The sequence below is a fragment of the Somniosus microcephalus genome, chromosome 9 (assembly GCF_052327205.1).
Source record: "Somniosus microcephalus isolate GS21.2 chromosome 9, FLI_Smic_1.0, whole genome shotgun sequence".
NCBI classification, from domain to species: domain Eukaryota; kingdom Metazoa; phylum Chordata; class Chondrichthyes; order Squaliformes; family Somniosidae; genus Somniosus; species Somniosus microcephalus.
Window position 1 is genome coordinate 182,187,807 of NC_140995.1, and position 24,098 is coordinate 182,211,904.

Consider the following 24,098-nt stretch of genomic DNA (forward strand, 5'->3'; position numbering starts at 1 on the left):
GAGGCCGCTGTGGAAGTGTTGCTGCAGAACGTCAGACTGAGGAGGGAGGCTCTCTTTGGAACGGAGTAAACGCGGGCCCCCAAGAAGAGATGCTCAGGGGTAGTGAAATAAGGTGATTCAGGACAGTATGTGCCAAATCCCATTACCCCTCACACAGCGATTCAACAGCAAAAAAAGATTAATGACATTACCTGGTCAGGCAAGATAGGCCACATTTTCCAAGAATGCACTGTACTAAATATGTCTGTCACTTGCAATGAACTTCCCCACACACTATATTAAAATGCTTAAGCTGCTTAATGTCAAGGACCACGAGGTAGCATGGCACCCTTTACACTTCCAGCTTTCACCTGCAAGTGTATTTTCACTCACATATAACCATATAAGTTTGCAGCACATAAGGAGACCCATCCGAAAGTAATCCCACTGCGTCTCTCCCCATAGCACTGTATCTTCCTCTGCTTCAGATTTTTGTTCAGTTTTCTCCTAAGCAATGCAATGCTCTTTACTTCAACCACTGTCTGTGGCAAAGCATTCCATGCTTCAACATTGACGTCTGAAAATCCATACGCACTATATCTACTGCACTCCCTTTATCCAACCAGTCACTTCTTCAAAAAACTCTATTAAATTTGTCAAACATAGCTTGTTTTTAACAAGCGGTCTCCTCTACATTGGGGAGACCAAACGCAGATTGGGCAACCGCTTTGCGGAACACCTCCATTCAGTCCGTAAGGGTGACCCTGAGCTTCCGGTTGCCTGTCACTTTAATTCACTGCTTCACTCCCACTCTGACCTCTCTGTCCTCGGCCTCTTACACTGTTCCAATGAAGCTCAATGTAAGCTTGAGGAACAGCACCTCATCTTTCGATTAGGCACTTTACAGCCTGCCGGACTCAACATTGAGTTCAACAATTTCAGATAATTATCCCTGCCCCCATTTTTCATGCTGTATGATTTTTGCCATTCCCATTTGCAACATTTTATCTTTCCTGCCTCTTACAAAAGTACAGGGTGTTCTTTCAATTCGTTCCTCTCCTCCTAAACCCCCCCCCCTGTCTCTGCACCTGCTTAATATCTGTTACATCTCCAGCTTTTTCCAGTTCTGATGAAGGGTCCCAGACCTGAAGCGTTAACTCTTGTTTCTTTCTCCACGGATGGTGCCTGGCCTGCTGAGTGTTTCCAGCATTTTCTGTTGTTATTTCAGATTTCCAGCATCCGCAGTATTTTGCTATTATATTGTTTTTAACAAATCTGTGCTGATTGTCCTCGATCCAAGTCTCTCCACTCCCCCCCCCAACCCCGATTAATCCATGCAGTTCTAACTGCTAACTCATTTTATCTTGATTTACGGATTCTAAGACTTTGTCCACAACTGACGTTAGACTAATTGGTCTATAGTTACCTGGGTTATCCATCCCTCCCTTTTTTTGACAAAGTTGTTACATAAGCTACTCTCTAGTCCAACAGCACAATTTGCATATTTAAGGAGGACTGAAAAGTCTAGAGTGCATACCATCAGGGCCTGGTGATTTAGCCACACTGAATTATACTAATTTTTTCAGAACCAATTCCTTTTCTACAATTATCTTTAACAATTATTCCATATAGTGTCAGCTGTGGTTCAGTGGGTAGCACACTCGCCTCTGAGTCAGAAGGTTGTGGGTTCAAGTTCCACTCCAGGGACTTGAGCACATAAAGCTAGGCTGACACTCTGGTGCAGTGCTGAGGGAATGCTGTACTGTCAGAGGGGCCGTCTTTCGGATGAGTCGTTAAACCGAGGTCCCGTCTGCTCTCTCAGATGGAAGTAAAAGATCCCATGGCACTATTTCGAAGAAGAGCAGGGGAGTTATCCCCGGTGTCCTGGCCAATATTTTCTCCCTCAACCAACATAACAAAAACAGATTATCTGGGCATTTTCACATTGCTGTTTGTGGGAGCTTGCTGTGCGCAAATTGGCTGCTGCGTTTCCCACATTTGAACAGTGACTCCACTTCAAAAGTACTTAATTGGCTGTAAAGCACTTTGAGATGTCTGGTAGTTGTGAAAGGCGCTATATAAATGCAAGTCTTCTTTCTTTCATATCATCCTCTAGTCTACCTTTATTCTCACTTCCACCACCATTTGTGAAAAAAAATGCAAAATATTTATTTAATATCTCCTTCATACCTTCATCCTCCACAGCTAGACTCCCTCTTTCATTCCTGAGGTTTACTACCCTCTAACTATTTTTATATGCTTATAAAAACCCTTGCTATTTGCTTTTATATTATCTGATAGTCCATTTTTTAGATATCCTTTAGCCTTTCTAATCTCCCTTTTTACCTCCCCACAACACTTTCTATACTCCTCACAATTATCTTTAGTGCTGTTAACCTTCATTTTCTCAATTATTTAGGGACATTGGAGTTGACTTCGGGAGAGATATGAAACGGGCTGCTGATTTGCTATCACCAGTTTTACACTATCGCAAAAAGACGAGATCTACCCCAATGCCATTTAAGGAGATGTAATGGCAATGTTGGGTCAAGCACGAATGGAACCTGGAGAGCAATGCCATGAATGTAGACTCGGGAGGATAGGCAGCAGAGAAGAATGGAGTTGCTGACAGTGTTGAAGGTAGCAGAGAGATCAAGGAGGCTGAGAAAGGATATTAAGCTATAATGATAATCATACAAGATGTCATTGGTCACTTTCACCAGGGCAGTCTTAACATTGTGGGCAGCTTAGAAATCATATTTGTGGGATTTGAGAAGGGAGTTCTGGGGAGCTGGGTGGAGTTGTATGACAATGACATGTTCAAGGACCTTGGAGAGAAAGGACAAATTGAAGATAGGCTGGTGGTTTCAGAGAGTGCCATTTTTAGAAGGGGGTGATGGCAGCAATTTTATAACGAATCGTGACAGAACAGAAGAAGGGTTGATAATGTTGGCGATCATGGCACCAAGAAGATAGAAACATAGTAGGAGCAGGAGTAGGCCATTCGGCCCCTCGAGCCTGCTCCGCCATTCATCCAAATTCAGTACCCTGTCCCTGCTTTCTCCCCATACTCCTTGATCCCTTTAGCCTTAAGAAATATATCCAACTCCTTCTTGAATATATTTAATGAATTGGCCTCTACTGCCTTCTGTGGTAGAGAATTCCACAGATTCACCACTCTCTGGGTGAAGAAATTCCTCCTCATTTCTGTCCTAAATGGCTTACCCCTTATCCTTAGACTGTGACCCCTGGTTCTGGACACCCCGACCATCGGGAACATCCTTCCTGCATCTAGTCTGTCCAGTCCTGTCAGAATTTTATACGTTTCAATGAGATCCCCTCTCATTCTTCTAAACTCCAGCGAGTATCTCCTCATACGTCATTCCTGCCATCCCAGGTATCAGCCTGGTGAATCTTCGCTGAACTCCTTCCATGGCAAGAAAATCCTTCCTCAGATAAGGTGACCAAAACTGCACACAATACTCAAGATGTGGTCTCACCAAGGCCCTGTACAACTGCAGCAAGACATCCTTGTTCCTGTACTCAAACCCTCTCACTACGGAGGCCAACATACCATTTGCCTTCTTAACCGCCTGCTGCACCTGCATGCTTACCTTCAGCGGCTGGTGCACAAGGACACCCAGGTCTCGTTGCACTTCCCTTTCTCCCAATCTATTGCCATTCAGATAATAATCTGCCTTACTGTTTTTGACACCAAAGTGGATAACCTCGCATTTATCCACGTTATATTGCATCTGCCATGCTTCTGCCCAATCACCCAACCTGTCCAAATCATCCTGGAGTTTCTCGGCATCCTCCTCACAGCACACATGCCCACCCAGCTTTGTGTCGTCTGCAAAAGATGGAATCAAGTGTGTAATAACAGTGGAATTGATACCCCAGTAAACCTTGTATGGGATATTAATCAAAGGTCACCAAATAAATCCTTAACTTCTTCACCTTAACTCCTCGTCAAAGAACCATCTGAAAATTCTTGTAATAAATGTTATTATTTGGTTTGCTTGAATCATCTTGTATCAACCAGTTCAAATTACATTAACATTTACACTACCATGCTCCTATTGGGATTCAGATAAGCTACTGAATAATTGAGTTAACCTCTTCTTGCTAAAGTCATCAAAAACAAAGTCAGGCCATGAAATCATGAATATTTCTTTATTAAGCCACTTAGGATAAAACAATTAACCGCACCTTAATATTAAACAGCGAGGCTGCTCAAAATACTTAGACATATTATTGACAGAATTAATATCTGGGTTTCAAAGGCATTCCAAATGTTCCACGGGAGCTCAGCAGCAGCTGGGTCTACCTATTGAAAGTTGGTATTATACTCAATTCATAATTGATATAAAGTCAGTAAGGTTGGTTCTGTGTATAGCTAACAAGTTAACAGCCTTGAATAATAGGTGAATCAGATATCTTAAAAGTCTAGTTAGTTTAGCTTATTATTGATAAACTGGAAGCTTGAGCAAAGATTTATGGATCTTGTACAACCTATCCTTCCGAGTCAGTGTAGGAAGGTTGTTGGTCTTGTCTCCTTCAGGACATCAACGTGATGAATCACTATCTGTTGTTGTACTAGTTTGGCTTTCTTATGATATTTGTTCTCCCTTGGTAGCCCTAACCTTGCTTCTATTCTCAGGAATTTAACTCTTACATATACATGATGATGCCTTTCTCTGGCTAATGGAATTCTTAATTTTTTCTGAACTTGTATAATTTCTATCTCTCAGTCAAAAGCCTTCTGTCTGTCTTCTCTGGTCTCGACCTGATTTTTTTGCTCTTTTGTTTCAGAAAATACATCTTTTATATCTTTTGATTCTCAAGTTAAAACCTCTTTTCATTTCAACCAGTCTGTGTGGTACATCTTGTTGCAAGGATTCTCTTATTTAGCGACATCTTGGACAGGCATATTTCAAGCACATATAATGGGAAATTCTTACTAACTTGAGGAAAGCTAGATCTATCCATCAGTTGAAAAAACATTTACTCTGTCTGGCTTTAAATAACGATCCAAGACATTCCAGATAAAGCATTAGATTATTCCCAGGTCCAAAGTGAAAACTTATGTCGCTTTGCTAGGGTGTAAATCATTGGTCAAAACAGCACAAGGTAAGATGGCTCTCCTTGGGTCACCCCAGGCACTTAGTAGCTTGTTCAGTAAACATGGCCTTTCGTTCAACCTTGACAGACCTGAGTGTATCTAACTCTGACCACTGATTGGAACCAGCTGCTAACTGTGAAAGATCTTTTGCTCTCACAGTACACAGTGTTACCCTGAAGTACCGATGGTTCTTACAATGAACTCTTTCTGTTTTTGCAGAGTGATGCAGAATTACTGCAAGGCAAGATTAAGGCCTGCAGCAGGTAAGTGTGGGGATGAAATGGAGATATAGGAGGCCACCACAAGCCCCCTCCCCACCCATGAGGTGACTTTGGCAGAATTCCTACTGCTTCATGGGGATTACTGTAAGCTTCCACATGACGACCCTAGGAAGTGGTGATAACATAGACAAATGGGAGGGAAATCCGCTGGGGACCCGGGATTCCTCCTGCCACTATTTATATAGTGCCTTTCATAATCTCAGGACATTTAAAGCACATCACAACCAATTAAGTATTTTTGAAGTGTAGTTATTGTTGTAATATAGACAAATGTGACAACTAATTTATTCACAGCAAGGTCCTATAAACAACAATGAGATGAATGACCAGATAATGGGCTAGAAATTCAGCTCTGTAGCGCCTGATTTTTCGGCGCTATGGGTAGTGTTTTGTGTCGAAAATGTCGTCCACATCGTTCACGCACTCTTCTGTTGCAGGCCGCACTGGACGCCATTTTGGTGAGGGCGGTAGGGTAGGCGTTAGGCACGTGCGCCTAAGTATGTAGAGTAGGCAGATCATGATGTCAATTAGCGTGTGATGCAGATTTGGTGCTGCCATTTTTGTCCTCAACGCTGGAGCTAACGTCCTGTCTTAACTTTGCACAGCTGAACATACGTTCAGCAGCAGCGACAACCCCCCACCAGCGACATTTAAAGGGGTCAACCACCACTCTCAGGTTACAGGCAGTTGCTGATTCATTTCTACTGGCTCTGTGTAAGTTTGTGGAAGTGTTTGGTGCTTTCCAGAGTTGGTTAAAGTTGGTGAGGTGACAGGGAGTGGTGCTGCAAGTGGAGACGGCCTTGGTTCTGAATTCAAGAGGTTCTGGTCAGACCACTTGCTCCCAGTCATGGGTGCTGTAGTTGCCATCCCCCTTGGCCCCCCATGACAGGGAGATGGAGCAGAGGCAGCAAAGAAGAGGACAAGATGCTCAGAGGGAGGAGGAAGAGGAAGAAGAAGAGGAGGAGGAGGAGGAAGGGAGGAGGGAACTAGCATATCGTCTCCAGCCGGGCTGTCCATGGTGGCCTCAATCGAGTACGGTTCCATTGAACACAACCCCAAATCCCCATTGTTCAACAGTCACACACCTTACCATCCCTCTGTTCCGGACCATCACAGCATCCTCTTGGCTACAATGCTTAATAAAAGCCATCACAAAAGAAACATTCCAAGCCAACTTTATACATCAATCCATCCAATATTACATAACAAAGTCAACTAATCACCCTTGTGCATTCCCTTAGTGCCTGTCTTTCGTGTGCCTTTGCCTGACCTAGTACTCCTGCGAACTGCTACCCCAGCTTCTCCAGTCGATCTATGTAACTGTAATCTCTCAACCCTAGTTTATAATGACTTATGTAGCTGGACCCCTAAATCCCATTGTTCATCCAACCCTCAGTGCTTCCCAATTCAGACTGTATTTCCACCCCTTACATCCAAAATGTACTAGGTCACACCCACTGGAGAGGAGTATGATGGGGCATTTGATAGAGGTCGTTAGATTTTCATGGAAAATTTGGATCCAGAAAAATAGGATTCAAGAGCTAGTGGACACATTTTAAAGTTATGGGTTTCAAAGGAAAATAAGTGATTGAGTAACCATTTCAGTAAGAGGAGGTGAGAAGGTGGAACAGAAAATCATAGCAGCTTTTAAGAGAAACTTGAATCCTGTTATAAAGGAGATACAGAGTTAATAGTCTGGAATCGGGTATGGAACCTGACACGAAGTTCAGTAGAATGGGTTATATGGACCAATAGTCTTTTCCTGTCCGAAATATTACTATGTCCCTATGTTAATATGTAACTTTTTAAAACCTCTGTCATGGGTAATATGCTCAATTAAGCAATAAAATATTTGAAAAAAGATCTAGGGCTGGATTTTGCGGGGGGGCGGTCAGTGGGCGCGATCAGTGGCGGGTTGGGTGGGAAAGTGTTTTTTTGTCCCCAGCGGGTCGGGACCCTGCTGTGAACCCACCGCCACACGCCTTTAGCAAATGTCGGGTCTGTCAGCGCTGAGCAGACCCAGCACGCAGCGGCGGGGGAGGCAATTAAAATCATTAGTGACTTGTTTCCAGCCACTTAACAGTTTTTTCCCCAGCTTTTTGGATTTGACAGGTCGCCCACCGGTTTGCCGCTGTGCCTAGATCTCGTCTATGAAGCTGAGGCAGGAGGTCATTGGCCATTGAATCAGCTGATGAGTTGACAGCTTCAAATGTCAAGTCAAAGCTCCTAGCTGATTGAGAAATGTTCTCTTAACCACTAATTTCTCTAAACTGCATTCCCACTACAGATTCAGGATGCTGCAAGTCTCCATCCAGTCTGACCTCATTACCTTTCCCACCATTAACAGATCGCTTCTGTCATCTCTACTTCACCTGCCATCTATTCCATCAGCATGGGTGCCCTTGAAGCTCTCTCACCTTGGTCCTCAGAATCCCACCATGATCAGCCTCAACACCAGCATCACTAGGCACACCAGCAGCACCAACAACAATACCAACCTTCTCCACAATCAACTGATGCTACACAGGGCATCAGCACCCAACCACATTGCTGCCTGGGAGGCCAGGGATGGCCTCACCACGGCCACATTTACTTCACTTGATGGCTGCCACATGATGCACCAGGTTGGCACCACCCCACACCAACACCATAAAGCATCCCTACAATGCTCAAGCCATTCCTTTCATACTCATGACCATTATGGGGGGTACCGTTATGTCTCACCATTCACTGCAACTCATGAAGCCACTTCTGCACACAAATTTGTCCAAGAATGCAAAGTGTTGAAAATAAAGGTTTCAATGTTTGACACCACATTAACAGAAACTTTACATGAACATTGCATAAAACACCCAAGTGCCTACCCTTGTGTGTTGTTAGTTGGTATGATTGCACTAGGATGAGGGTGAGTGTGAGGGGTGGCTAGTGAGATGGGGATGTGATAATGTAGATAGAGAGGGATGGGTGGAGGTGCAAGGTAAGTTGGTGTGAGTAAAGATGTGTAGGAATAGGGTAGGGAAGGCAGAGTGATGGGGATGTGATGAGAGGCACAGCAGGATGAGGTTGAGTGTGGCTTTGCAGTAATGTTTTGGGATCTATTGAGATCACTGAAAGGTTTGCGGCACTGCACTCAGGTCCTCCTGACCACATCCCTGCTTGTGCCCTCCTCTGCAATGTGCAACCAGGCTGTGTTGATCTCCTGGGGAGGTCTCTTCCATCCATGGGAAGGGAAGAGGACCTCCCTGCGTGCATGGGAGAGCCTGGGTGCAGCCATGCACCTTTGTGCAGTGCTCATCAGTGTTTGCAGCACCTCAATGCTGTAGAACACTGACAGCACAAATGTCAAAAGCAAGTTGGCCATGGTCTCTTTAAGGAAACCGGCTGATGACACGTCATCAAATGACGTCACCAGACCCGCTTCCTCTAATTGGCCGGCAAATGCAGGAGGGAGGGCTTCAGATTCCTGAGGCATTGGGGCCGGTTCTGCGGGAGGTGGGACCTGTACAGGCTGGATGGGTTGCTCCTCAACAGAGCCGGTACCAAAAACCTCGCGGGGAGGTTTGCTAGTGCTGTTGGGGATGGTTTAAACTAAGTTGGCAAGGGTATGGGCACCAGGATGTACTATTAGAAAGGAGAAACAAAGGGCACAAAGGATTGGGAGAGATGGATAGCACTAAAGCAAGAAATAGTAAGGTATTAGGTGGGGTCAGACTAAGAGAGAACACAGGATGGTCTAAGATAGGTTTACAGTGTATGTATGTGAACGCACAAAGCATAGTAAACAAGGTTGGTGTGCTGCAGGCGCAAATAGCCACATGGGAATATGATGTTGTGGTAATAACGGAGACCTGGCTCAAAAAGGGCAGGATTAAATACTCTTGGATATCGGGTGTGAAGGAAAGCTAGGGAAGGAAAGATAGGAGGTGGTGTGGCAGTATTGGTTAAGGAGAATGTTACAGTGCTGGAGAGAGAGGATGTCCTGGAGGGGTCGACAGAATCTATATGGCAAGAGTTAAGAAATAATAGAGGTGCCATTATATTACTAGGTGTATTCTATAGGCCACCAACTAGTGGGAAAAATATGGAGGAGCAAATTTGCAGGGAAATTACAGAGAGATGCAAGAACTATAGAGTAGTGATAATGGGGGACTTCAACTATCCTAATAGAGACTGGGATAGTAATAGTGTAAAGGGCAGGAAGTGGGAAGAATTTCTGAAGTGTGTTCGGGAGAACTTTCTTGATCAGTATGTTTCCGGCCCAATGAGGCAGGAGGCATTACTGGATCTGGTTCTGGGTAATGAAGTAGGTCAAGTGGAGCAAGTGTCAATAGGTGAACATTTAGGGAACAGTGATCATAGTATCATAAAGTTTAGATTAGCTATGGTAAAGGACAGGGAGCAATCTAGAGTAAAAATGCTTAATTGGAGGAAGGCAAATTTCAGTGGGATGAGAACAGATCTGGCCCGGGTAAATTGGAATCAAAGATTGGCAGGCAAAACTGTAGTGGAACAATGGGCTGCCTTTAAAGAGAAAATAGTTTGGGTACAGTCGAGGTACATTACCAATAGGGGGAAAGGTAGGGCAACTAAAGTCAGAAATCCCTGGATGACGAAAGAGATAGAGAGCAAGATGAAGCAGAAAAAGAGTGCGTATGACAGATGTCAGGTCAAGAATACATCTGAGAATTAGGCTAAATATAGAAAGTTCAGAGGAGAAGTGAAAAAGAAAATAAGAGGGGCAAAGAGAGGGCATGAGAATAGAATGGCAGCTAACATAAAAAGGTAACTCAAAAGTCTTCTATAGGTATATAAATAGTTATCAGGGTAAGGGTGGGGGGCAATTCGGGACCAAAAAGAAGACCTACGCATGGAGGCAGAGGGTATGGCTGAGGTACTAAATGAACACTTTGCATCTGTCTTCACCAAGGAAGAGGATGCTGCCATAGACATAGTGAAGGAGGAGGTAGAGGAGATACTGGATGCGATAAGAATTGATAAAGACGAGGTACTAGAAAGGCTGGCTGTACTTAAAGTAGATAAGTCACCAATACCGGATGGGATACACCCTAGGATGCTGAGGGAAGTGAAGGAAGAAATCGTGGAGGTACTGGCCATAATCTTCCAATCCTCCTTAGAAAAGGAGGTGGTGCCAGAGAACTGGAGAATTACAAATGTTACACCCTTGTTCAAAAAAGGATGTAAAGATAAACCCAGCAACTATAGACTGGTCAGTTTAACCTCAGTAGTGGGGAAGCTTTTAGAAACAATAATCAGGGACAAAATTAACAGTCACTTGGACAAGTGTGGATTAATTAAGAAAATCCAGCATGGATTTATTAAAGGCAAATCGTGATTAACCAACTTGATCGAGTTTTTTGATGAGATAACAGTGAGGTTGATGAGGGCTATGCGGTTGGCGTGGTGTACATGGATTTCCAATAGGCGTTCGAGAAAGTACCACATAATGGGCTTGCCAGCAAAGTTGAAGCCCATGGAATAAAAGGGACAGTGGCAGCATGGATACGAAATTGGCTAAGCGACAGGAAACAGAGAGTAGTGGTGAACGGTTGTTTTTCGGACTGGAGGAAGGTGGTGTTCCCCAGGGGTCGGTTCTAGGACCACTGCTTTTCTTGATATATATTAATGACTTGGACATGGGTGTACAAGGCACAATTTCAAAATTTTAGATGATACAAAACATGGAAGTATAGTGAACAGTGAGGAGGATAGTGATAGACTTCAAGAGGACATAGACAAGCAGGTGTCATGGGCAGACACGTGGCAGATGAAATTTAATGCAGAAAAGTGTGGAGTGATACATTTTGGTAGAAAGAATGAGGAGAGGAAATATAAACTAACGGGTACAATCCTAAAGGAGGTGCATGAACAGAGATACCTGGGGGTATATGTGCACAAATTGTTGAAGGTGGCAGGGCAGGTTGAGAGAACAGGTAAAAAAGCTTCCGGGATCCTGGGCTTCATGAATAGAGGTATAGAGTACAAAAGCGTGGAAATTATTATGAACCTGTATAAAACACTAGTTCGGCATCAACTGGAGTATTGTGTCCAATTCTGGGTACCGCACTTTAGGAAGGAAGTTAAGGCCTTAGAGAGGGTGCAGAAAAGATTTACGAGAGTGATTCCAGGGATGAGGGACTTCAGTTACGTGGATAGACTGGGGAAGCTGGAGTTGTTCTGCTTGGAGGAGAGAAGATTGAGAGGAGATTTGATGGAGGTGTTCAAAATCATGAGGGGTCTGGACAGAGTAGATAAAGAGAAACTGTTCCCATTGGCAGAAGGGTCAAGAACCAGAGGACACAGATTTAAGGTGATTGGCAAAAGAACCAAAGATGACATGAGGAAAAACTTTTTTATGCAGCGAGTGGTTAGGATCTGGAATGCACTGCCTGAAAGAGTGGTGGAGGCAGACTCAATCATGGCTTTCAAAAGGGAATTGGATAAGTACCTGAAGGAAAGAAATTTACAGGGCTACGAGGAAAGGGCGGGAGAGTGGGACTAGCTGAAGTGCCCTTGCAGAAAGCCAGCCCGGGCTAGACGGGCCAAATGGCCTTCTCCCGTGCTGTAACCATTCTATGATTCTATAACGCACTGGCTGGGCTTAACAAGCCCAATGACGGTAAATTCTTTTCAGAGGGTGGGATGGAGCCAGCAGCAGGTTCCGACCCGCCACCGACATCGCCCGCCACAGACCCGCCGAGGTTCGTAAAATCCAGCCCCTAGTTGTCACACAGCTAACTGATCCGTGCATTGAATCTGTTTTGCAGCCATATCAGTCGATCTGCTGTATCAAGTAATGTTGTCAGGTTCTTCCTTTACTCGTTTCCCCTTCATAGGCTGTAGTAGAGCCTAGAGATGGTGTCATGCCTAGAGAAGGTGGCATCAGTGGATTTCATACCCTGACTGAGAGTTGGTGACTTGGGAACAGTTGAAGGCAATGATAGGATAACACCGCTCATCTGACATTAATGCACAGAAATACTTATCGCAAAATAGCCGCATTAGTTTGCTTTCCCTAAAATGCTTCAATGGAATTAACGGTATTGCAAAGAGGTGTGAAATGCTGAGACAGCATCTGTTCTATTAGAACAGCTAGGAGCTATTTTTGTCACTGTTGGAGCACTGAAGATGACTGTAAAATGTGTCTCATGCTTTCACTCTGCGCAGATTTCACATTTAAACTGAGCACTCACAGGCAGCAGCCATGGTTTGTGAATGAATTTGCAGCAGTTAAATAGTCAGATGCATTATGTTTAAACTGTCATATTTAATTTCATATTAATTGTGTCTGTAGTATGTCATTTTTGCTTCCCTCTTAGCCTTTATAACCCCAAATGTCTGATTCAAGACATTGTGGTGACTAACCAAACATAAAACTGTCTCTTTAGTTGAAAGATCTATCAACCATGAAATTTTAAAAAAGGGTTTCTAAAACTAACGTCATTTTAACACAACATTTTCCAGGGGGCAACATCCGGAATGAGTTTATGCGATTTTAAAATTTCTGCCTCCATACCCGAGTATCAGTGCTGGTCTAGGTGGCAGAATAGAGGAGGAATTGGAGAGGGATAAAATCAAAAAAGACTGGAAACACTTAGCAGGTCTGTCAATATCTGTTTAGAGAATAACCCAGTTTGTGAGGCAAATGAGTATTTTTGTTCCCCTAGGGAATACAAGGCTGTTTGGATTTAAGGCAGAGGCTTTACTGTGGAGTAGTAATCCTGGGTGATTAGTCAAGCAATCACTAGTTCGCCATCAGCAGACATCCTTGACCCAGAGAGGCTAGAGTGTCAACACCACTGTTCTGTACCTGACCTGAAATGGGAAAATGCCAATTGCTCGGTGGTAAAACATCCCTCATGCTGATTGGCATAAAGTACTCTATATAAAAGGAATAAAAAATATATAAGTGCCCATATGCAGTCCAGTTACAACGATTATGACTTTTTTTTGAAGAGTTCATTACAATTCTTGAGTCCATTCTTCACTCAGAGGGTTGTGAATCGTTGGAATTCTCTGCCTCAAACTGCTGTGGATGTTCAGTTGTTGACTATATTCAAGGCTGATATAGATAGATTTTTGGACTCCGGAGGAATTAAGGGATATGGGGATAGGGCAGGAAAGTGGAGCTGAGATTGAAGATCAGCCATGATCCTATTGAATGGCAGAGCAGGCTCGAGGGGCCATATGGCCTACTCCTGCTCCTAATTCATAAAAACATAAGAACATAAGAAATAGGAGCAGGGGTAAGCCATTTGGCCCTTCGAGCCTGCCCCGCCATTCAATAAGATCGTGGCTGATCTTCTACCTCATCTCCACTTTCCTGCACTATCCCCATATCCCTTGATTCCCTTAATATCCAAAAATCTATCGATCTCTGTCTTAAATATACTCAACGACTGAGCCGCCACAGTCCTCTGGGGTAGAGAATTCCAAAGATTCACCACCCTGAGTGAAGAAATTTCTCATCTCAGTGCTAAATGGCCGACCTCTTATTCTGAGACTGTGACCCCTGGTTCTAGACTCCCCAGCCAGGGGAAACATCCTCCCTGCATCTACCCTGTAGCCCTGTAAGAATTTTGTATGTTTCAATGAGATCACCTCTCATTTTTCTAAACTCTAGAGAATCTAGGCCTAGTATCAGCTGTGGCTCAGTTGGTAGCACACTCACCTCTGAGTTAGAAGATTGGGGTTTAAGTCCCACTCCAGGGACTTGAGCACATAAAGGTAGGCTGACACTCCAGTGCAGTGCTGAGGGAGTGCTGCACTGTTGGAGGTGCTGTCTTTCATTTGAGATGTTAAACTGAGGCCCTGGCTGCTCTCAGGTGGATGTAAAAGATCCACATGGCACTATTTCAAAGAAGAGCAGGGGAGAGTTATCCCTGGAATCCCTCAACATAACAAAAACAGTATCTAGTCATTTTCACATTGCTGTTTGTGGGACCTTGCTCTGTGCAAATTGGCTGCTGTGTTTCCCAAGTACTTCAGTGGCTGTAAAGCGCTTTGAGATGTCTGGTGGTCGTGAAAGGTGCTATATAAATGCAAGTCTTTTTTTCTTTAGTCTACGTAATCTCTCCTACCAGGAACCAGTCTGGTGAACTTTCGTTGCACTCCCTCTATATACTCAAGTATATTCTTATGTAATATATTGCTTGCCCTATGGTGAAGCCCCAAATTAAGACATGGATTATAATAAAAGTGTGTGTGTGTGTCTTGTCGTATTCGTAAAAAATTGAAACAATTTGATTTAATAAGTTCTGCAATACATCTAGAAGAAGCACAAATGCCGTAACTACTATCAAAACAATAAAAGATTGCAAATGAACAAAAACAAAAATCCTGACTGACCACCAGCCAGTCCATCAGTCACTCTCTCCAGCAGCAGGCAGCCTTGACCCAGAGCGAGCGAGCGGGAGTGTCAACCCGCCCGTGCCCAATCAGGGCCGGCAATGCTGAGAGGCGGCGCCAATGGCAGCCTGCGAGGGTGCGGGGTGCGTGTTGCTGTGGACGGTTAGCTCAGTTGGTGCTGGGAGCCGCGACAGAGGAAGGAGCCGGTACCGAGTCTGATCATGGTCCCCGCCGCCGCTTCATACCCGTCCCAATCCGCCGCCGCTGCTGCCCTCTGCACCGCCCGTTTCAACTAGCGAGAGGTAAGGACCGGGACAGAGTGGGGGAGGCAGCGAGTGAGCCGCCCCCAGCGGGCTCCCGTCCACCTCCTCGGGGACAGCCGGCCGCCGCTGACTGACTGACCGACTGACAGGCGGCTGGTTCGCTCACAGCCCCGGAGGCCCGGCCGCAGGGAGGGAGTTTCCTCTATCGCCTTTCTGTTTTTACTTTGCAAGGAGAAGGGATGCGCTTGATTTGTTTTTTTTGTGCCACGTCAGGGCCCCAGGAGGAGGAAACTTCTGACTGTCAGTAAGGGCGAAGCTAAAGGTGACCTGTCAATGAGCCCTCCTGTGAGAGAGAGCGAAGAATGGGACAGGATGGCACTGAGAGTGTGTGTAGACAGATACACACACACATACAATTGGAATCTTTGACAACATAATAGCCCTTTTAATTCTGTAATTATAGCTCAGAAAATGCTTTTGGATATCATCTTGCTTTACTTCTCTCCTGAAGACTTTTCCTGGCAATACTTCTGCAGTAGCTTGGCTAAGTGGCCACATTCATCCACAAGCCCAGACATCGTGTGTTGGCAGGCTATTCGAATATGAAGTTCGATTACAATTAAATCTGATTATGTTCTAACATTTCTACCCCATTCACTTTCAGTTAGGGATCAGCGGATAGTAATCAGAAATGAGAGTTTCTAGATGATTCCTTCAGATGGACTATACTTAAGAAATTGCATAGAGATCAATCCAAGACAGACTATTGGAAAGAACAGGACTAGAAAGTATTCTGCAATTCATCTTTTGGTCCCAATCACCCACTCTTACACAGCTATCCAGTTTGCCCGTAAAATTTTCTACACTCGCTAATGTTACCCCACTATTCAAAAAAGGTGGTAGAGAGAAAACGGGGAATTACAGACCGGTAAGCCTGACATCGGTAGTGGGGAAAATGCTAGCATCCATTATAAAAGATGTAATAGCAGAGCACTTGGAAAACAGTGACGGGATCGGACAAAGCCAACATGGATTTACAAAAGGTAAATCATGCTTGACTAATCTACTGGAATTTTTTGAGGATCTAACTGGTAAAATAGTTAAGGGAGAACCAGTGGATGTGGTGTATTTGGACTTTCAGAAGGCTTTCGATAAGGTCCCGCATAAGAGATTAGCGTGTAAAGTTAAGGCACATGGGATTGGGGGCAAGGTATTGACTTGGATAGAGAACTGGTTGGCAGACAGGAAGCAAAGAGTTGGAATAAACGGGTCTTTTTCCGAGTGGTAGGCAGTGACTAGTGGGGTACCGCAGGTATCGGTATTAGGACCCCAACTATTCACAATATATATTAATGATCTAGACGAGGGAACTAGATGTAATATCTTCAAGTTTGCAGATGATGCAAAGCTGGGTGGGCGTGTGTGCTGTGAGGAGGATGCCGAGAAACTCCAGTATGATTTGGACAGGTTGGGTGATTGGGCAGAAGCATGGCAGATGCAATATAACGTGGATAAATGCGAGGTTATCCACTTTGGCGTCAAAAACAGGAAGGCAGATTATTATCTGAATGGCAATAGATTGGGAGAAGGGGAAGTGCAACGAGACCTGGGTGTCCTTGTGCACCAGTCACTGAAGGTAAGCATGCAGGTGCAGCAGGCGGTTAAGAAGGCAAATGGTATGTTGGCCTTCGTAGCAAGAGGGTTCGAGTACAGGAACAAGGGTGTCTTGCTGCAGTTGTACAGGGCCTTGGTGAGACCACACCTTGAGTATTGTGTGCAGTTTTGGTCACCTTATCTGAGGAAGGATGTTCTTGCCATGGAAGGAGTGCAGCGAAGATTCACCAGGCTGATACCTGGGATGGCAGGAATGACGTATGAGGAGAGATTGGGTCGATTGGGCTTATACTCACTGGAGTTTAGAAGAATGAGAGGGGATCTCATCGAAACTTACAAAATTCTAACAGGACTAGACAGACTAGATGCTGGAAGGATGTTCCTGATGGTCGGGGAGTCCGGAACCAGGGGTCACAGTCTAAGGATAAGGGGTAAGCCATTTAGGACAGAGATGAGGAGGAATTTCTTCACCCAGAGTGGTGAACTTGTGGAATTCTCTACCACAGAAGGCAGTAGAGGCCAATTCATTAAATATATTCAAGAAGGAGTTAGATATATTTCTTAAGGCTAAAGGGATCAAGGGATATGGGGAGAAAGCAGGGACAGGGTACTGAATTTGGATGATCAGCCATGATCTCATTGAATGGCGGAGCAGGCTCGAGGGGCTGAATGGCCTACTCCTGCTCCTATCTTTTATGTTTCCACCATTCCACACATTCACCTTCATCTGCATAAAGTAGTTAAATCTAAGTGTCTGCGCACCTTCCCTTTTCTAAGTTTGAACCTGTGTCCTTTGGTTCCAGAGTTTGGGGCAACCTGGAAAACATTATCATAGTTCAATTTGTCTATACTTGAATAATATCTCCCCTCTGTTCTCTAGAATAAACAATCTAGGACTTTGCAGTCTCTCCTCCATGGGTCAGATGGCTTCAGCTAGGTATTAGTTTGGTTGCCCGACATCCCCAAGTTTTGTGTTTGTTGGGATTCTTATCCTTAAGAATGGCAGTTGTCTCCTCCACTTCTGCCTGCAGTTGTTCCAAAAGGGGTCTGTGTTTTTGAGTACTTTTGTTTATCTGCAATTTGCATACTGCTATTTTTTGTATAGCACTTTTGCATGGTGTTTCTTGTTCTAAACAAGTTACTGCCTCTTAAACATATGTGGGTAGAGTTTCCGCTTTTGGCGTAATTGGCGATTCCGGCGCAAACTGCGTCTGTTTTGCAGTGTTTTTCCCCCATGTTTTTGCTCAAACTCACTTGTATATTGCCGAACGCAAAATCTGCCATGAGCCAGCGCAATCGGGCAGCGTTTTAAATTGTAATTTTTTAATTAAAAAAATGTTGCTTTAAAAAAAATTCCTTTCTATATTTGCGCGGTAACTTGGTAAAGTTTGATTAATACAGCTGAAAATTGGTTTATCACAAAATAAGCATTTTAAATCAGTGTCAATCCACCACCTATGAGTAACCCGATTTTAAATGACTGAAAATTACTTTTTTTAAAAATGTACAAAACTATTTTCTAGTTAGATTGGGGTACAGTAATTAGTTCCTCAGTAAATTTAAAAAAAAATCAAAACCTTTCAAAATGTACCTAGTATCCCTATTACACCGGAGTTATCCGTGGTGTCCTGTCCAATAGTTATCCCTCAACCAACATAACAAAAACAGATTATCTGGTCATTATCACATTACTGTTTGTGGGACCTTGCTGTGCACAAATTGTCTGCCGTGATTCCTACATTACAAGTGACTCCACTTCAAAAGTACTTCATTGGCTGAAAAGCGATTTGAGACGTCCGGTGGTCGTGAAAGGCGCGATATAAATGCAAGTCTGTCTTTCCTTTGCCCCGAAGTTCCAGCTTAATTTCTGGAGCCTCTTCGAAGGCCTGCAAATGAATGCAACTAGCGGAAACTCACTATGGTGATTAATTCACCCTGGGGGTGTGGCCAGTTTTGTGGGCAGGGCCTGCTTCTAGCGTGATGTTTTTAAAGCTATCGCAAATGATTGTGGAAACTCTAGTTGCGCTGATCGTAATTTTTGCTTAAAATTCTTCGATCTTTTGCACTGGTTACGCCGAGAGCGGGAGAATTGTGCTGAAAAAACCAGCGCAATCAAGCAGAAACTCCAGGCCATGAGTTCTTGTAATTTTAAGTTTTTTACATTTAAAGCAGTCATTCATTTTTGCTTGTTGTGAATTCCATATTTTGGCATATGAATTTGTTTTTTTTAAACCAAAAAATGCAACTATTATTAATCTCATGAAGTTGTGGTGCAAAGACTTAATCCATCATCTATCTAATCTTCTGTTGAGAGGAAGTATGACCTTATTGATTACATAAACTTTAGTTTCCTATATGTAAAACTTGAGAGTATTTGGCAATCCACACAGTTGTTTCATAAGAGAATAAAACAGTACTTAAATACATAAGCAACAGCAACTTGGAATTATATAGTGCCATTTATCATAGAAAAACATCTCAAGGTGCTTTAGAGACATGAGCCAAAGAAGGCGAGATTAGGAGGGGGTGAAGGAAATGGGAACTGGAGTTCATCTTGTGGTGGGGGTATGAAGGATGGGAGGCTGGCAAAAAGAGCATTGGAATAAGTAAGTCTGAAAGTGATACAGGCATATATGAGGGTAAAGTGGCAGATGGGCTGAAGTAGGAGCGTGTTGTGGAGCTGGGAGTAGGTGATTGCTGTATAAAGAAAATAAGGGGTTGGAAAGAGAGTTTGAGTTTAAAAATAATATATTTTAGATTTGCATCAGGTATGATTCTAGTCACTACAGGCTTTTCCTCTTGACAAACCATAGTTTGGCTAGGGATTCTTGGTGTCATACTCAGTTGAATGCTGTCTTGATGCCAAGAGCAGCTACTGTCGCCTCTTTGGCATTCAGCTCTTGTGTACATTTCTGGATCAAATGGACACAAGAGCCGAGTGGTTCTGGTGGAACCTGAATTGAGTATCCGCAAGCAGGTTACTGGTGAGTAGTTGTTGCTTGATGACTCCTTCCATCAGCTTTAACTAACAAAAGGGGACAGAATGACCACTGAGTGCCATTTTAGAAGTTCATTATTTATAAACCGCCTACAGACATGGGTATAGAAAATACTTTCATTTGGATTGAGATACCCATTGAATTTTGGAATTTCTACATATATTGGAGCATTGCCCTTTGTTATACCAGGAAAGAGCACTGTTTCTCACTTGGCTTTCTTGCATGAAGTTATATATAATTATTTGCTCATGTTTTCTTGGGCCCTTTCATACAATTTTCAATTTTGTTGCAAACAAATGGTTCAGTGTTACACAATATATAAGTTTATCATTTATGAGCAAATGAGGTTACTGGGTAAATCTGAAATGTAAACTAAATTTTATTATTTGCATCATCAAAGAAATACCCTGCCAATTGGTGACACACTGGATAAACTTATTAGCCAGTGTGACACTGAACCATAAAGATCAGAAGGTCCCCGATTCAATCCCAGATTTATTCTGCATTAGTAGATCTATGCCAGTGTAGTGGTTTGTCGTAGCACTGCACTTGGTTTGGAATGCTCGACTAGGGAGAGGGAGAAATAAGTCAGAAACGTAGTCTTGACTGCTGTCCAATGACTTTTGCTGGAAAGTGTACAAGTATGGGTGTCTGATCAGGACAACAATCCGATTGGTTTGATGAGGTATATCGTCAAATGGCCTACCAGTGCTCACGCATGAAAAGTGGCAACTTGGACGAGCTACCAGAGGGTGACCAGTGGCTGCACCCCAGCATAAACTTATGACTTTAGCAGAGGAGGGGAGAAAATTGGAAGGAAGAAAAAACGATATTAAAAACAAATAACTAATTGTTTTAATGAAGAACAGCAGTCCTTGACACTGGTTTCACTGTTCTAATTAAGGGCCCATTTTCATAATTCTTTATTTAGATTCAATTTACAGTATAAACATAACTAGTTGAGCTGCAGATTACAATTTAAAAATCATCTTTGCCTTGGACACAACTGTTTGGGTTCTTGTGAAACTATTATGGGTGGTATAGAAATAGTCTCCAATTATTAAACCTACATGCATAAGGTACAGAAAATATAATCGTTTTGTTTTTGTTTGTGGTCCAGTGTGTTTTTTAAATATATGGTATTAACTTCTTCTGGTTTTGTAGCCCTAATTCTGAGCTCCAGTCAGTACATTTCAAAGTAGAGAACTGGGGAGTTCCCAGTAGATTGGAGTAATGACCAAACAGACCCAGGCAACTATAAACCCATTAGTCTTAGTTCAATATTGGGTAGAATAATGGAATTGGTCATCAGGAGTAAACTTGAGAGCTATCTGTATGGTAACCTATTAAACAGCATTGTACCATGGATTCAGAAGAGGAAGGTCCTGCTTAACTAAACTCCTTGATTTTTTTTGAGGAAGTGACATCTCAAGTATGACTGGGTGACTATCAAAAAACATTTGAAGGGTCACACGAAAGGATACTACTTCAATTAAAAGCAGTGGGGACCCAAGGAATGGGTAAGAAATTGATTCAAAGGCAGGAAGCAACAGATATCTGTATGCTGGAGTGGGGGTGAGAACTGCTGAGTGGGGTTACTTGGGGATCAGTGTTGGGATCTCTGTTCCTGATTTGTGTGAGTGGTTTGTTTCCAGAAGCTAAATGCAAACTTTTCAAATTCATAAATGATACTAGAATAGGAGGCAGTTGAATCAGAGGAGAGCCCCTTAACTGCAAGTATGAGCTAGATAAAAGATGTAATGCGGAACAGTGGCAGATTATTAAATCTAATATGGTCATTGTAAAGTACTGCACACAGCAAAATAAAAATGAGTGACATTAGTAATTCTTGAATGGTGTTGAAATAGCTGAGGGTGAAGACGATTTAGGGGTTTATTAAGTTTGACCTAATCACTGTGGAGCAGCAATCACTTGGCAAATAGAATACTGAACTATTTAGCCAAAATAATAGAGTATAACTTGTACAGAGTCATGGAAACTATACACCTGGTGTGCTGTTCCCAGTTCTGGTCACTGAGCCTCAAGGCAAACATTCAAGCTCTCGAGGCGGTTTCAAGAAGAACCACAAGACTGATCCCTAATATCAGCAGTGTGCTTTATAAGGAAACTTAGACTTTTCAGTTTTGAAACAAAGTGACTGAAAGGGATTAAGTGTGTGTACATCACAGAAATCACAGAAACCCCACAGTGCAGATAGAGGCCATTTCGGCCCATCGAGCCTGCACCGACACATGTCCCACCCGATCCCCGTAACCCCTACACCAACACATATCCCACCCTATCCCCGTAACCCCACGTATTTAATCCCCCTAACACTAAGGGTCAATTTATCATAGCCAATCAACCTAACCCGCACATCTTTGGACTGTGGGAGGAAACCGGAGCACCCGGAGAAAACCCACGCAAACACGGGGAGAATGTGCAAACTCCACACAGTATATGTGGTAATGGTATTGAAAAGGTAAATCTAGAACAGTAGATTTGTGGCAGTAGGGCAAGGGTATACAGGTCCAGAACTCTGCTGCCTGTATCCTAATCCTCCCTACCTCTGTAACCCCCTCCAGCCCTAAAAGCCTTTGAGATCTCTGTGCTCCTCCAGTTCTGGCCTCTTGTGCATCACTGTTTTCCATCGCTCCACCATTGGCGGCTGTGTGTTCAGCTGCCTAGCTCCTAAGCTCTGGAAATCCCTCCCTAAACACCTCTGCATTTCTATCTCTCCTCCTTGAAACCTACCTCTGACCAAACTTTTGGTCACCTGTCCCAATATCTCTGTGGCTCAGTGTCAAATTTTGTCTGATAATGCTCCTGTATGATGTCTTGGGATGTTTTACTACATTAAAGGTGCTATGTAACTGCTCAAACTAATAAAAGGCAAATTTAGGATGAGGTTAGGAAGCTGTTCTTCATACAGATAGTGATCAACACATCGAATGGACTTCCACATAGAGTAATAGAGATGTGCAAACCTCTGAATCATTTAAGAAACAGTTGGATGTTGTAATGGGGTGGTTGGAGGTGGGAGGGGGCGACTATATATTTTTTCTGGAATTGATGAGGGACTCCTTATCTATTTTATGACCTAAGCCTAGGGAATGAAGAGGTTCCTAGTTCAGCAGGGAGTAAAACAATGTCGAGTTTGAAGTAGCTGGATGGATGAATGTGGTCTGTGTGCCATGTATGTGGATCTTAATGATTGGGTGGTCTGGAGAGTCTGACTAATAGATTCTTATGTTCTTGTATAGGTTCTGGGACATTTTCTTTAACCTGTTTCCATGGTTTGTACAAAATTTTTAAAGGTTTCCCAGGTTTCAGAGGACTAAGGGTAACGCAGTGTGATTTGACAAAGTGAGGAGGGATAAGGAAAAAAAATTGTACTTTGTAATTCAACTCTTAAAATAAACTGACCCATCCAAAAATGTTTTATTTCAAGACGTTCTTTATTTCCTTTTAAATAATCCTCTGTCAATTTAATTGCTGTTGGTGAACATAGATTTTGCACATTATTAATATATATACCAGTATGATGGTAAAGACAGTTGACAAATGAATGTGACATATGGCTGATGGGTTTTATATTCGGTGTCTAAAGGATGAAAACAGATTGAAATACCTTATTTAAATTATTGCTTGAAGATTGTGCAGATGTATCTTTGCACGGACACTTCTGTTACATTGTTGGTTTCCTGGCGTGATTCACATTTTGCATTAAATAGCTTGCGTAGGAACAGATTGCCGTTAAAATATACACGTATCATCATTGTAGAGTGCAATGACGGACGGTGTTGAAAGTGCTATATGGTAGAATGTGTTTTCCAGTGAACAGCAAAAACCAACAGTTTGGTTATTACTAATGTTGCATAGACATGTTAAGCCATAATACTTGAAAATACAATGTTATAAGTTTTAATAGTCTGTCCTAATAAAGTAATGTATGTAGAAGAAGGTTGGGACTGTTTTTCAACTTGGTTCAAAAAATGTATAAGGCTCTTCCCTTCACTAGGGCTGAAGTAAGTGCTACTTGTCAGTTTGAGATATGTGGTGATGGATTTTGTGTTGAGTGTCTAAAAGATGAAAGCAGACTAAAACACATCGTGGATTACAGAACGTGAAAGACCAAGTGATGTCAAACCATGTTTGGTATGAGTGAGTTCTGTCAGTAACATTGCACATGTGTTGTCTGTAATCCTTTGGCCCATCACTGTAATTAATACCGCACAAGCTGTTTATAATGGTTATATGAGGATGGAAATGAGTGATAGTCACAGACGTGGCGTGTAGCTGGAAAATCCTAAAGTAAAATAGTACAAGTTGTCACTAGACTTATGTTAGAAAAAAGGCACTTAAGCAAATGCACTTTATCAATATGCTTCTTGAATTGTACACTCAGAAAGCTGAGGAAAAGCCATTTGGCTCATTAAAAACTCTTCTGTAATACACATTCATTACTCAA

At 43.0% G+C, this 24,098-nt stretch overlaps 1 protein-coding gene across 1 annotated transcript in view; it reads left to right on the forward strand.

The window, feature by feature from the left end:
- Positions 1 to 14,893: 14,893 nt before the first annotated feature.
- The window catches only part of ibtk (inhibitor of Bruton agammaglobulinemia tyrosine kinase), a 157,158-nt gene continuing 147,953 nt past the window's right edge, over positions 14,894 to 24,098 (forward strand). The window contains exon 1 of the mRNA XM_085997672.1: positions 14,894 to 15,053. The gene's annotated coding sequence lies outside the window, so the exon portion shown is untranslated. The remainder of the gene's footprint in view (positions 15,054 to 24,098) is intronic.